This window comes from Styela clava, chromosome 6 (genome assembly GCF_964204865.1).
Source record: "Styela clava chromosome 6, kaStyClav1.hap1.2, whole genome shotgun sequence".
Lineage (NCBI taxonomy): Eukaryota > Metazoa > Chordata > Ascidiacea > Stolidobranchia > Styelidae > Styela > Styela clava.
The window spans coordinates 4807501-4815000 of NC_135255.1; the positions used below are offsets into that span (position 1 = coordinate 4807501).

General features: G+C 55.5%; 2 non-coding genes and 1 pseudogene across 2 annotated transcripts; all 3 read right to left on the reverse strand.

Annotated features, from left to right (window-relative positions):
• LOC144425007 (large subunit ribosomal RNA) overlaps window positions 1-4348 on the reverse strand; it is a 6714-nt pseudogene extending 2366 nt beyond the window's left edge.
• Window positions 4349-4637: 289 nt separating this feature from the next.
• Window positions 4638-4791, reverse strand: LOC144424653 (5.8S ribosomal RNA). The gene has a single exon (XR_013476874.1). It is a non-coding gene; the product is annotated as a 5.8S ribosomal RNA (ribosomal RNA).
• A 298-nt stretch (window positions 4792-5089) lies between these two features.
• Window positions 5090-6899, reverse strand: LOC144424924 (small subunit ribosomal RNA). The gene has a single exon (XR_013477143.1). It is a non-coding gene; the product is annotated as a small subunit ribosomal RNA (ribosomal RNA).
• Between the last annotated feature and the right edge of the window lie 601 nt (window positions 6900-7500).

A 7500-nucleotide genomic window follows, 5' to 3' on the forward strand; every position in this document is an offset into this window, starting at 1 on the left:
ATCAAGACGTCGAAGTTCTGTCATTGATGTTCTCCCGAGGACTCCGACGTATGATACCTTGGGGATTAGGTGGGATCGAAGGAGGTATAGTCGTTGCTGGGGTTTCAGAGGTGCATGAGACAGTTGCTCTAGACCTTGATGGAGCTTAGATCCAAGCATTCCTCTTCTTCCTTGGGCTCCAATATTGATGCCCAAGTACTTGTACACCCCTTCAGGCCCCATGGTAGGAACTACCTCTCCTTCTACCGTGATTGATTGTTCTTTATCTACAACCCACCTTTTCCTCTTACCATCAACCTTGATCGAGAGGGTGCTACATTTACTGGCGTTGGGACGGAGGCCGGATTTCCTTGTTTCTTCTAAGAACAGGTCCACTTGATGTTGTAGGGCTGTTCCGGTCTCCGTCGCTATAATGGCGTCGTCGGCGAGTCCTAGAGCAGGGACCCTCTGGCCTTCTATGGTTGGCCCAAGGTCTTCTAAGGCCGAGAAGGCCTCATCCAATACTGCATTGAACAGTATTGGAGACAGAGGGTCTCCCTGCTTCACACCGGTGGTTTGGTGAATTTCGACGCCATGTATAGTTGTTGTAGCTTCAATGTAGCAGCTCGTGAGGTACGCTACCATAGGAGGTGGTGTTCCCATCCTTATGGCAGCGCGTCTAATACTCGAGTGGTGCACTGAGTCAAATGCCTTCCTCAGATCCAAGAATGCAATTTGCAACGGATTGTGTAGTTGTCTAGCATTGTCCAACAGGGCGTCAAGCAGCATGATGTTTTCAGCGCATCCGTCTGTTGGTCGAAACGCCCGTTGGACTGGTTGGAGAGGAAAGCATTCCCCGAGCCGCCTTCCCAAGATTTTATGGTAAACCCGGGATATCATAGGGCCTATCGTTATAGGCCTGAACTCACCCGGGTTCGTAGGGGAAGGCACCTTTGGTATTAGTATAGTCCTTGATCTTCGTAAGGCTCGAGGTTGACTGCAGCTAAGCATCCACAGATTGAACATCTTCGTGATGGTGGTCAAAGGAATGGACTTCAGCATCCGAAGAGAGACCCCGTCCGGTCCAGGAGACGATTCGCATGATCCTTTGATGGTTTCCAGAATCGTTTCTCGAGTTATCGGCTTGACCGTCTCCCATGCCGTTGATCTGATTGGAGTTACCGGACGGTTGTCTTCAATCTTCGGAGCTTCCATGGTCTTTTTCCAGAATGATGTTAGTTCTTCTTTGGTGGGTCCATTCCTTGCGTTGGTGTTTGTCTTCCATCCCCCACTCAATACCAGCTCAGCGCATGATGTTCGCTTTTTCCGATACAAAACTTGAACCTTTTTATATTCAAGCCTGCGCTGAAGCCGGTTTGACAGCTTCCCAGAGGGTGGTTTCCTTCCAGAGGGTTTATGTGATCCTCGATGGGAAGCTGATGAGCGGGAGGTCATCTCCGAAGCATGTTCATCGAGTATAGACCTCAACTCGTCACCGTCGAGTCGATGGTGGATGGCCTCGTCAAGCAGTGGGGCTCCCCAGGAAGTATGATCCGCTCTTCCTAAGGAGTCAAGATAAGTCCAGATGACCTCTTTCCAGCTGCTTTCCGAGGCGGCAGCTTCTGGATGCTCCTCCGATGATTGTTTTTCTGGAGCTCTACTATCTTCGGTAGTCGTCTCTGTTGGTTTGACGATCTGCAGTTTCATTGACTTGAATTCTGCTCGTTTCGTCCTCGACTTGATAGCATCCAGAGTGCGATGAGGAAGGATTTTTTGCAGGAAGGCGTATCTGTTCTTTTTGATTCCTTCTTGCTCCAGGCGTGAATCTTCTTTTGCCAGCAAAAAATCCTCCTCGTGACTCCACCTCGCTCGAGATCGTACTGGGACACTATCTTGATGGAATGAAGTTGGATGTTGGCTTCTCCTGTGCAATCCTAAACCGGACTTTGTCGAAAACGCACGGTTACAATCGGAGCAGGAAAAGGTCAAAAGAGTGCCACTACTCTTCGGGATCCCGGCAGGTTCCCAACCACATCCCCCTGCGGCGGCAAGGGGTTCAGTGGACATTTTTTTCTTTTTTCTTGTGCTACCGGGTTTGGGTAATCCGAATGGGGGTGGTAGCCCCAAATGGATATTAAAGCCTATCCGATTTTAGCTACCTCGGAACTTCCAAGATGGTATTAGGCGGTTCCGAGGCATTGCCCGACTCTCGCCACGTGGAGGCTCCGGATAGGCACATGGTTTCCCCCGTTACAGAGGTCACCTTAAGAGAGTCATAGTTACTCCCGCCGTTTACCCGCGCTTGGTTGAATTTCTTCACTTTGACATTCAGAGCACTGGGCAGAAATCACATCGCGTCAACACCGGGTTGCGGCCATCGCGATGCTTTGTTTTAATTAAACAGTCGGATTCCCCTGGTCCGTACCAGTTCTAAGTTGGCTGTTCGACGCCGGCCGAAGCGAGCCGCGAGGCCCGCGCAGCTGCGGCAGTCCACGGATAGGGACCGGACGCAGGTCCGAGCTCACGCCGGCCGCCGTGAAGCGGCAAGCGTTAGCCCAGTCCGGTCAAGTCCCGGCATCCGCTTTGTACCTCAGCCCGACCGACCCAGCCCTTAGAGCCAATCCTTTTCCCGAAGTTACGGATCTGATTTGCCGACTTCCCTTGCCTCTCATTTGAATATTTGCTACTACCACCAAGATCTGCACCGACGGCTGCTCCACGCGAGCTCTCGCTCGACGCTTCGACGCCCGCCGCCGCGGCCTTCCTACTCGTCGCGACATAGCGCCGTGGAACGGCCCGTGTCGTCGCGACGGCCGGGTATAGGCCCGACGCTCCAGCGCCATCCATTTTCAGGGCTGGTTGATTCGGCAGGTGAGTTGTTACACACTCCTTAGCGGATTCCGACTTCCATGGCCACCGTCCTGCTGTCTAGATCAACCAACACCTTTTGTGGGCTCTGATGAGCGTCGCGTCGGGCGCCTTAACCCGGCGTTCGGTTCATCCCGCATCGCCAGTCCTGCTTACCAAGAGTGGCCCACTGGGCACTCGCATTCGAGGCGCCCGACTCCAATTAAGCGAGCCGGGCTTCTTACCAATTTAAAGTTTGAGAATAGGTTGAGGACGTTTCGTCCCCAAGGCCTCTAATCATTCGCTTTACCAGATAAAACTGCGACAAAGCGCCAGCTATCCTGAGGGAAACTTCGGAAGGAACCAGCTACTAGATGGTTCGATTAGTCTTTCGCCCCTATACCCAAATAGGACGATCGATTTGCACGTCAGAATCGCTACGGTCCTCCACCAGAGTTTCCTCTGGCTTCGACCTTCCCAGGCATAGTTCACCATCTTTCGGGTCCCAACATGGACGCTCTTGCGCGACCGCCCCGGCAGAGCGGGTGCGATCGGCCGGTCGTGCGCCGGCGCCCGCACGGGGCTCCGGGTCCGACCTCGTTCGGCCAAAGGCCGCCTTCACTTTCATTTCGCCTGCGAGTCTCGAACCACTCGACGACTCGCGCTCATGTTAGACTCCTTGGTCCGTGTTTCAAGACGGGTCGGGAGGGTGGCCGACGTGGCCACGGACCCCGAGCGCGTCGACGGCGCGCCACCGAAACGGCAGCCCGCCGAACACCGGCACTGCGTACAGTGCAGGCGAACGACAAGCCAGCCGAACGGCGACGGCCGCACACAGAGAGCGCGCGGCATCCTTTCCTCGATCCGCCGCCGGGCCGCACCGCCCGCGCGCTGTAACACCCCCGCCGGAGCGGAGGCCACCTTCGCGCGGGGACTTAGACCGACGGCAAACCGGTCGTGACCCGCGCCGGTCGCTAGTGCGCTGAGACGGTGCGCGAGCCGACTCGGCAGCGGCGCCTTAAGCGTCCGCGAACCGAGACGGCGCGCCCCCGCACCCAACTGAAAGCGAGCCGGCGACCTGACGGGCCCTCCCGTTTGCCTCTCAACGGTTTCACGTACTCTTGAACTCTCTCTTCAAAGTGCTTTTCAACTTTCCCTCACGGTACTTGTCCGCTATCGGTCTCGCGACCGTATTTAGTCTTAGGTGGAGTTTACCACCCGCTTTGGGCTGCATTCCCAAACAACCCGACTCCGAGAAGACCCGAAGCGGCCAAGGCAAGCGCCCCTATGGGCCTAACACCCGCCGTGGGACGAGGCCTCGATCAGAAGGACACCGGCGCTCGCCGTTAGCCGCACTGGGACTTCCGTACGTCACAACTCGGCGCGCTCGAAAAGCGCGCAGATTCGACGCTGGACTCTTCCCGGTTCACTCGCCGTTACTCAGGGAATCCCTGTTGGTTTCTTTTCCTCCGCTTAATAATATGCTTAAATTCAGCGGGTGCTCTCGCCTGAACTCAGGTCGTATGTGTCAAGCGGGCCCGCTTCTTACACGGCCCGCTGGCATCGCAAGTCGTCGCCGCCGGCGCCGACCGAGCGCGTACCGTCGCCGCCTTGGCCCACGGTCAGTCTTGATCTCGTGACCGTACCGACCGACCTGGACCCGCCCCTCGAACGTAGTTGAACACGTCGAGGGGCCGGCGGTGTACGGGACACGCGGTCGCGCCGAGAAAGCTCGGCGACCGCTTCAACTTGGGGCGACGCCCGGCCGTCTTCGCAGAGGCCAGGCGACGGCCCTCGGGTGAGGACGAACGCGACCCTGAGGCAGACGCGGTCCCGGGATTGACCCGAGACCGCAATTCGCGTTCAGAAGGTCGACGTTCAATGTGTTCTGCAATTCACATTACTTCTCGCACTTGGCTGCGTCCTTCATCGACTCGCGAGCCGAGTGATCCACCGTTAAGAGTCGTCCTCGACGTTTCGCCCGGCGCCGAAGCGCGCGGACGTCACACTGTGGGATCGACCACAAAACCACCACCGACAACAACTGCACAAAAACACCAACAAACGGCGCCGAGCGACCGCCGGGCTGGGCCGGCGGCACATCGAGCGCGGTGCCCAGAAGCCACCATCGCACTCGGCTGCCTTGCTATGCCAACGTGTTACGCGTGTCGCACGGGGCGGAACCCCGATTGACGGCCGCCCTCTCGGCGGCACCCAAAGACAATTAAGTGCGCGGTCGGCCGGGGCCTACCACCACTTTCGGTAATGATCCTTCCGCAGGTTCACCTACGGAAACCTTGTTACGACTTTTACTTCCTCTAAATGATCAAGTTTGATCGTCTTCTCGACACGCCGACGCGGCCGTTGCCAGCCGCGACGGGGCCGATCCAAGGATCTCACTAAACCATTCAATCGGTAGTAGCGACGGGCGGTGTGTACAAAGGGCAGGGACGTAATCAACGCAAGTTGATGACTTGCGCTTACTGGGAATTCCTCGTTCAAGGGAAACAATTGCAAGTCCCTATCCCAATCACGAATGAGGTTCAACGGGTTACCCGGACCTTTCGGCCTAGGTTAGACACTCGCTGCTTCACTCAGTGTAGCGCGCGTGCGGCCCCGGACATCTAAGGGCATCACAGACCTGTTATTGCTCAATCTCGTGTGGCTAAACGCCACTAGTCCCTCTAAGAAGTTAGACGCCGACCGAGAAGGTCGCGTAACTATTTAGCATGCCAGAGTCTCGTTCGTTATCGGAATTAACCAGACAAATCGCTCCACCAACTAAGAACGGCCATGCACCACCACCCACAGAATCAAGAAAGAGCTCTCAATCTGTCAATCCTACCTGTGTCCGGGCCGGGTGAGTTTCCCCGTGTTGAGTCAAATTAAGCCGCAGGCTCCACTCCTGGTGGTGCCCTTCCGTCAATTCCTTTAAGTTTCAGCTTTGCAACCATACTTCCCCCGGAACCCAAAGACTTTGGTTTTCCGGAAGCTGCCGGAAAGGTCGTCATGGTAACGCCTCCCGATCGCTAGTTGGCATCGTTTATAGTCAGAACTAGGACGGTATCTGATCGTCTTCGAACCTCTGACTTTCGCTCTTGATTAAAGAAAACATTCTTGGCGAATGCTTTCGCAGTAGTTCGTCTTCCGCCGATCCAAGAATTTCACCTCTAACGGCAGAGTACGGACGCCCCCGTCTGTCCCTCTTAATCATTACCTCGTGCTCCGAAAACCAACAAAATAGAACCGAGGTCCTATTCCATTATTCCATGCAACACTATGCAGGCGAACAGCCTGCTTTGAACACTCTAATTTTTTCAAAGTAAACTTATCGGCCACCGCCGACACTCAGTCAAGAGCACCGACGGAGAACCGAAGGTGAGGCGAACGCAACCAGTGACACGCCTTGCGACGGACCGGCGGCGCTCGCCCAAAATCCAACTACGAGCTTTTCAACCGCAACAACTTTAGCATACACTGTTGGAGCTGGAATTACCGCGGCTGCTGGCACCAGACTTGCCCTCCAATGGATACTCGTTAAGAGTTTTAGGATGTACTCATTCCAATTACAGGGCCTCGTTAGAGTCCTGTATTGTTATTTTTCGTCACTACCTCCCCGTGTCGGGAATGGGTAATTTGCGCGCCTGCTGCCTTCCTTGGATGTGGTAGCCGTTTCTCAGGCTCCCTCTCCGGAATCGAACCCTGATTCCCCGTTACCCGTTATCACAAAGGTAGGCACGTAGCGTACCTTCGACAGTTGATAGGGCAGACACTTGAATGATACGTCGTCGGTGCAGAGACCGTACGATCCGCGTGGTTATCCAGAGTCATCAAACGTCACAGGACGAACCCGGTCGGTTTTGATCTGATAAAAGCGCGCCTCCCGAAGTCGGCGCTTAATGCATGTATTAGCTCTAGAATTACCACAGTTATCCACTTCGCTTACGAGACCAAATAAACCAAGACTGATTTAATGAGCCATTCGCAGTTTCGCTTTACGAGAACTCGTACTTGCACCTGCATGGCTTAATCTTTGAGACAAGCATATCACTACTGGCAGGATCAACCAGATAGCTGCGACAGCTGCGCTCGGCCCTTGCTGGGCCGCCCGGCGCGTGCTCGTCGCATTCGTTTAAGACCGAGGCGATCGCCTGCGGCCGTACTCAGCTTCGACAGTCGCTGGCCGCGACGTCCACGCTCTCGCCGGCAGTGCCAGGCGGAGCGATTTGCGTTTTTTCTTTGCTCGCCCTCTCTCGTGCTCGATCCATTCAGTTTCGCACAAACAAGAGCTCTGCCGGCCGCCTGCAGCGGTGCCTAAAACCCGGGCATAACAATGCGACCGTTCTGCTAGGCCGACAAGCGCTCAAGCTAGACGCTCGATCGAACGCCCCCTACATATTAGTCGAGACAACGGCTCGCTCATTAGCATCGCGTTTGTACTTTAACTTTTTTTGGCTCAGCTTTTTTCGACGCCGATGCCGGCGACGCAGCACTCTCTCGCCCGCCAGCCACCGAGAAAAGGGTGCGCTCCGACCGGCCCCGCACCGTACGCCGCTCTTTCTTGGCTCATTCGAGTTTACTGTCTTTCGCTCTGACATGCCTTACCTAGGGTTAGGTTAGTATGCTTGCACGTTTGTACTTTAACTTTTTTCGGCTCGGCTTCTTTCGACGCCG